Source organism: Vicia villosa, linkage group LG3, assembly GCF_029867415.1.
Source record: "Vicia villosa cultivar HV-30 ecotype Madison, WI linkage group LG3, Vvil1.0, whole genome shotgun sequence".
Lineage (NCBI taxonomy): Eukaryota > Viridiplantae > Streptophyta > Magnoliopsida > Fabales > Fabaceae > Vicia > Vicia villosa.
In genome coordinates, this window is record NC_081182.1 from 13,083,068 (window position 1) to 13,091,180 (window position 8,113).

Here is an 8,113-nt window from a genome sequence, read left to right on the forward strand (position 1 = left end):
AGGAACCATGCTCACGTGCTCATAAGCAGTAGAAACAATTGTGTATTGTCTCTCCCAATAGTCCCTTTCATCCCTTGCAGCATCACATAACTCCTTTTGCCTTAGTAGTAATTGCCTAAGCACGGCCAAAGCTTGAAGTGCTCTATGACGCTCATCAGTGCGCTGTAAAAGTGCTTCTTCCGCGGTTAACCTCCTTGTGCGTTCTTCTTGTCCAGCATTGCGGGCCTCTTGAAGATCAAACTTTAAATCCCTTATTTCCACTTCTTGGTCCTTAGTTCTATCCGTTAATTCGAAAACCACAGCTTCTAGATTTTTTTCGGATTCCGCTTTGTCATGGGAAGCCTTTTCATAACGCCTTCTCCACCTTGCAATTTCCGTATTAGCTTGCTCCAACCTCTCATCATGAGCCTCTAAATTAAAGTTAGCACTTAAATACCCTTCAGTTGCACGTTTTCTTTTACTTCTTTGCCTATCATTTTCTTCTTTCATCGCTTGGAGTTCTTGATTTTTCTCTTTAAGGTCAAAGCGTAGTTGGCTCCTTTCATTAGTAAGCTGATGCAAATCAAGCTCTAATTTTTCTTTCTCCTTTCGGGACGCCTCTAGGGCAGCCCTAATTCCTTCTATCTCTTCGATGGATAAAGGAACAGGATCAGGAGAATCAGGCTTGTAGGCGGGATCCACAACAAAAGGGAGCAATACTTTCTTAACTCTTTCTCGAACCCATGTGGTGTAAGGTTCCTTTGCAATCGCATTCTTTGGCCCAAAATCTCTTCTATGAACACTACTCCAAGCTTGAATTACCTTCTTCCATGTCCTTGGTTCACCTTTCCCATTATCATGCAAAATCAATTCTTTTGTACGTTGCTCAGAAGGTTCTTTATCCATGGAATGACCCAATTGACGTAGTGCTAAATTAGGATTATAATTAATACAACCAAGAGTTCCTATTAATGGCACATTGTTGAATTCTCCACATTTATAAATAATCTTGTCTGAATTCAATTTTCTTGCATACCATAGAATAGAGTCCGCTTTAAGAGCCCTTAATTTTTGAGACCAATCGTTCCTAGTTAATTCTTTGATAAAGCAACTAGCTTTGTAGAGATGGGAAGTCAACCAAGAATAAAGCAAATGAACGCAACAAACTAGCACTCCTCTCTTTCTTTCATACCTCATATGAATAGCATAGTAAATGTTAGCGAGGATAGTCGGAGTTGGATCTTTGTCAAAAAGCCTAAAAGAAGTGAAAGCATGAATAGCGGTAGGATCAACATAGTCAATATTCTTTGGCAATAAAACAACACCAAAAACCAAGAGAGCTAACACATGTCCACAAATGTCCCATTGTTTCCTTTGAGCAAACATTAATGCTTGATTTTCTAAATAAGATCTTTTGAACCCATGCACTTCCCCCTCAGTTTTATAATGAACTTTTAATTCTGCAGCGGACATTCCTAAAGCCTTTTCTAGATCTGAAAAGTCAACTTCCTTACCCACACCAGTATAGAATTCCTTTTTTATCCTCGAAAAACCCAACATAGCATCCATTTCTTCTATGGTAGGTGCTAACTGAAAATCCTGGAAAGTAAAACATCTCAAAGGCGGATCATAGAATTGTACCAAAGCGGTGATAGCTTCTTCTTGCACCTTTACCCTTAGCAAATCCAAGATATTACCATAGCGGATCTCAAACCTATCCAAAGCACCTGATGGCAATTTTTCTTTGATGATCTTCAATTTCTTAATGTCTGGAGTAGAAACAGTAAAGTGCACGATTGTCTTCTTCGTACTCATCCTTCCTACACATTCACCAACAAAATACATTTTACCAAATATATATACATATATGTGTATTATTATTTTTATTTGTGGATAAGACATGATGAAAAATGCAAATGATTAGATGATGCATGCAAACACATAACAACAAAAAAAATATACAAACATAAAAAAAAACAATTAAGCAAAAAAACATGGTATTTCAGAGAACCCAGGTTCATAGGTTCGACGTAGGGGGCTCTTGGGAGCCAACCTTTATATGGGGGTTCTAAAAGGTCTCATGGGGTCGTTCGTAGCCTCCGAGACTTTTTCGTCTCTTCGGATTTTGGAACAACTCACTTTATCCATGAGGTTCGAATTTTTGGGTAGGTTCCCGGAGAGATCAGCTAAGTATCCAGTCCAGCCCTCCACAAAGTCAAGCTTCGTTTCGGACCTTTCCAAATACCTAACCCACTCCGAGTGGAGTTATCAGTGAGATTCGTAAGGCGATTCATGTCCCCTTTTGGTCTCAAAGTTAACTCCCACATTTAAGGTTTAACAACATAAAAATAGAGCAAATATATATAAAAATAAAAGCAGATATTTTCAGGCAAATAAAAAAAAACACAAAACAAATAAACAAATAAATAATTTAATGTATATTAAAAGATAAACCTCCCCCCAAACCCTAAATGTGGCAATTTGCCAACCCTAAAATGCGCCACAAACCCTAAACCACAAACCACGAGCCATAAACCTAAACCCACTCAAGCCTTAGGAGCATAATAATTCACTAAAAGTGTGTCCCCAGCAGAGTCGCCAGCTGTAGCAACCTGCCTAAAAATTTAACTTAGAGAGTCGCCACCTATTCTGAAGGGCGAATAGGAAACCCTACGCAGATAAGAGATTGAGGGTAAGTTATTACAATCAGGCTGAGGGAAGGTATGAGGCACCCTCAGCCCTTTCCTAAAGGCTAACAGTCAAAGATTAGGGTTGCATGGCAGGAATTAGGGAGAAATGTGGCAAACAAAATTTTAGGACATGATTGAGATTTTGAAGAGGGGGACTCGCCTTGTTGCCAAGTGCCTACGTACCTCCTTAGGGAGGATCAGAGTCTACGTAGTTCGGGAAGGGTTGTACGCCATTTAGAGTTTGAATTTGATTTGATATGGTTTTTTAGAGGCTTTTTAGTTAGCCTATCGCAGTTTGTTTTGTCTTTGTAATTTGAATGGATTTTAGAATTATTAGGGTTTGGGCGTACAACCCTGATTTGGCACAATTAACCGCAATGATCAATAGGTTTGATCACCATAGCTAAAAGATTAAGGATTTGCATTGTCACCAATTCAAATCGATTAATTCGATTATCACTAATAACAACTTATTGTATTTTATTACTTATTAATTGGCGTTTTATATTGTTACCTCTCATAATCGATTAGCACGACTACAAATAATAACAAATTAAATTAAACAATGAAGCAAGATTAATCACCACAACCAATAAGATAGTTGCAGCCATTTAATCGAATTTAATTGGATTTTTATTTTAATAAAAAGTACTTTAATTTTTATTGTTAACCACAGCGATTAATCGGTTTAATCGGCGCAAATAACAAATTAAAACATATTTTATATAAATGTCATGTTGTTATTCTATAAATAAAATAATTTTAATATAAATTATTAATTATCAACTAATATTTTAATTACAAGAAAAACAAATCAATTAAATTTTTATTAAGTTTTTATTAAGGTTTTTATTCAGTGTGGATGTGTTTAGGGTATATGGTATAAGGAGCTAAATCTGGGCTGCTGGATCTGAGTTAGTGGAGGATTAAAGGATGAGATCTGAGGTCGTATGGTGGCAGTATGGTGATGAGGCGCATAGGATCAGAGTTTGAAAATTCAGAAAAATTTATGTGAGGGTGCAGGGATCGAACCCACACCCTTAGGCTTAACCAACATCCCCCCAACCAACCCAGCTGCGCGCTTATGCTGTTTAATATTCGCGTGCAATAACATAAATAAAAAAGATGAACAACTGAAAAACGTGCGCGCGAAATTTCAAACAAGCTAATAGGACGAGGACACCTCATCATCTTCCTCAAACAGACCTTGGACCCTGGTAAAATTAGCTACGATTTTGCTATGTTTTTCTACGCAGCAAACCAAACCACGAAAATAACGAATAGGCCATACATTCACATAAACGTTTCGCGACACTTGCAATCGCTTCGTCTCAGCCATGCGAATTTGATCATATATTTATTTTGACCTAATTTTATCCCCATAAGAAACCCCCAAAACGAACCCTAAAAGCTTGGATCGGCCTCTAATGGCCGATCACCCTATAGCGCGCAAAACTCAACCAAACGGTCCAGAATCAATCATAGCAGTCAGGAGAAACCAAACATACAATCAAAACAACATGAACATGAGTATATGATGCCAATCGAACCAAGATATGAAACGACTTACTTTGACAAATTGGAGGGTATTCTGGGGTTGTTGATGTAGTGCTATGATCCAGATGCGTTCAGAATCCTCCCACAAACCTTTTGCAACCTTTAATTCTTCTTGAAAGCCTCACAATTGCCAAAATCGAATTTGTATTTTCTTGGTGATTTTTCGTTCTTGCAAGTGTCTCTTTCTCCAGATTTTCGTCCCCAACCCTTATGCCTCAGCCTCTATACTTATAGTGAATCAGATTAGGTTTAGAAAAGAGTCTCAAAAGCCTTTAAATCCAATCTTTCTTCTTTGAGAATTTTGATTTGTTTCTTGAATAAAAAGCTACTATTTTGGCCAAGATTTGATTTTATCCTTCCCTAATCCAATTACCACGAAATTAGTAATATATTTTGTCATTAACATTGATTGGAACTCAACAAAATATATTTCTAACAACATATTTAATTTTCTTACTTATTTAAATCATAAAAATCAATTTTTAATGAAATAAATATATTAAAAATTAAATAATATGTTTAAATTTCGTGGCATCCTATTGTGGGCATGTTAATAACTTGTGGACCAAGTTTGCATAAAAATACTATGGGCCCTTTTGCAAAGTTTCTCCATTTGAACCCTCCTTTTTCATATTTGGTCCCTAAAAATTTCCTAACTTTGATCAAGCATAATTCCTTCAATATTTGAGCTATGAAGGAGTTCTAATACTTTTTATAAACCTCAAGAGGTCCTCTATAAGCCACTTTGGAACATATTTTTCATTTGAAGCTCTTATCTTGATCATATTCTCTTTGGGAAAAAACTGCTTTTTGAAGGATGCCTGAAAATGACCTGTAATCTTTTGCTTTGTATCTCTTAAATGAAGCATTTCTAGCCTTGGCTTGTGAGACACAAAGTTATAGAGAATTCAATTTCCTTCAAAATAGGCTTTGAGTGGGGAATTTCTGATGTTCCATGTGAAAGTTATGCCCAGTCAAAGTTGGGTTGACTTTCTCCTAAGAAACCCTAATTTGAACCTTTTCATGTTTGTTCATTTCTGAGTTTCTATTAATGGAATCATGATCAATTCTTGATCAAATGATGGTTATGCACCCCATACTTGATGTTTACCCAATGGTTAAAGTTTGGATCATACCTTGATTATGATTGACCTTTCAATTTGGATCAGTTGACTGTGAATTATCTGAATTATGTGAATGAGCCATGCCTTGAGATTTGAACCTTGTTTTTTTGTTGTAAGAAAAGTGTGGGAGGTAAATTTTGGGGTATGACAATCACTTCTGACCTTTATGATTTTACACTCTTTTTCAGATTGAATCTGAATGCAGAAATCAAAGAACACTGAATGAGTCTCATCCTTGTGTTTCAAGAATTTTACCCACGTCCAGCGACTATAATCATCTACGATGACTAATCCATATTTCTTTCCTCTGACAGATGCTGTTTTGACAGGTCCAAACAGATCAATGTGCAAGAGTTCTAATGGCCTTGAGGTAGAAACAACATTCTTAGACTTGAATGCAGGTTTGGAGAACTTGCCCTTCTGACATGCTTCACAAAGAGCATCTGATTTGAATTTCAGATTAGGGAGTCCTCTGACAAGATTCAGTTTGTTAATCTGAGAGATCTTTCTCAAACTAGCATGACCTAATCTCCTGTGCCAGACCCACTGCTCTTCAGAAACAGACATAAGACAAGTCACCTTCTGACTCATAAGATCTTGCAGATCTGTCTTATAAATGTTGTTCTTCCTCTTGCCTGTAAATAGGATTGAGCCATCCTTCTGATTTACAGCCTTGCAAGACTTTTGATTGAAGATTATATCATAACCATTGTCACTTGATTGACTGATAGATAAGAGGTTATGAGTTAATCCTTCTACAAGAAGTACATTAGAAATGGAAGGAGAGTTACCAGACTTTATAGTTCCAGAGCCAATTATCTTGCCCTTCTGATCTCCTCCGAACTTGACTTCTCCTCCAGACTTAAGCACCAGGTCTTGGAACATAGACCTTCTTCCTGTCATGTGTCGCGAGCATCCAGAGTCCAGGTACCATGACATGTTGTGCTTTGTCCTTTTTGCAGTCAAGGAAATCTGCAATAGGAATAATCTTATCCTTAGGTACCCACATTTTCTTGGGTCCTTTCTTGTTAGATTTTCTCAAGTTCTGATTGAACTTGGGTTTAACATTGTAAGCAATAGGAGGAACAGCATGATAATTTTTAATGTGAGTTCCATGATATTTCCTAGGTTGTGTCACATGCTTCTTGGTGTGTGTTATGTGAAAACTTTGTGCATGTGAAGTGTGCCTAATATCATGGGAGTGGCCATACTTGAACTGATCATACAATGGCTTGTATGTGATTTTCATTTCATCAACAGGTTCAAGTTTGTATGGGGTTTCACCCTCAAAACCAATGCCTACTCTTTTGTTTCCAGACACAGCATATATCATAGAAGCTAGCTGACTTCTGCCAATACTTCTAGATAAGAACTTCCTGAAACTTAAATCATATTCTTTCAGAATATGGTTTAGACTAGGAGTGGATTTTTCTGAATCAGAAGGAGATCCAACATTATTGGATAATTTTAAAAGTTTTTCTTTTAATTCAGAGTTTTCCAACTCAAGCTTCTTTGTTTCAAATTCAAATTGCTTTTTCAGCTTTTTGTATTTGAGACTAATCTGAGACTTGAGTTCCAGTAGTTCAGTTAGACCGGAAACTAACTCATCTCTAGTAAGTTCAGAAAATACCTCTTCAGAATCTGATTCTGATGTAGATTCTGATCCGTCATCTTCTGTCGCCATCAGCGCACAGTTAGCCTGCTCATCTTCTGAATCATCTTCTGACTCATCCCAGGTTGCCATAAGACCTTTCTTCTTATGAAACTTTTTCTTGGGACTTTCCTTCTGAAGATTTGGACATTCATTCTTGTAGTGTCCAGGCTCATTGCATTCATAGCACATGACCTTCTTCTTGTCAAATCTTCTGTCATCAGAAGATTCTCCACGTTCAAATTTCTTTGAACTTCTGAAGCCTCTGAACTTCCTTTGCTTGGTCTTCCAGAGTTGATTTAGCCTTCTGGAGATTAAGGACAGTTCATCTTCTTCTTCAGATTCTGATTCTTCAGGATCTTCTTCTCTAGCCTGAAAAGCGTTAGTGCATTTCTTGATATTGGATTTTAATGCAATAGACTTACCTTTCTTTTGAGGCTCATTTGCGTCCAGCTCTATTTCATGACTTCTCAAGGCACTGATAAGCTCTTCCAGAGAAACTTCATTCAGATTCTTCGCAATCTTGAATGCAGTCACCATCGGACCCCATCTTCTGGGTAAGCTTCTGATGATCTTCTTTACATGATCAGCCTTGGTGTATCCTTTGTCAAGAACTCTCAATCCAGCAGTCAGAGTTTGAAATCTCGAAAACATCTTTTCAATGTCTTCATCATCCTCCATCTTGAAGGCTTCATACTTCTGGATTAAGGCAAGAGCTTTTGTCTCCTTGACTTGAGCATTTCCTTCATGAGTCATTTTCAAGGACTCATATATATCATAGGCTGTTTCCCTGTTTGATATTTTCTCATACTCAACATGAGAAATAGCATTCAGCAAAACAGTTCTGCATTTATGATGATTCCTGAAATGCTTCTTTTGATCATCATTCATTTCTTGCCTTGTCAGCTTTACGCCTCTGGCATTTACTGGATGTTTGTAACCATCCATCAGAAGATCCCATAGATCACCATCTAGACCAAGAAAGTAACTTTCCAGTTTATCTTTCCAGTATTCAAAGTTTTCACCCTCAAATACCGGCGGTCTTGTATAACCATTGTTACCGTTGTATTGCTCAGCAGAGCCAGATGTAGATGCAGGTGGATTTGTCGGAG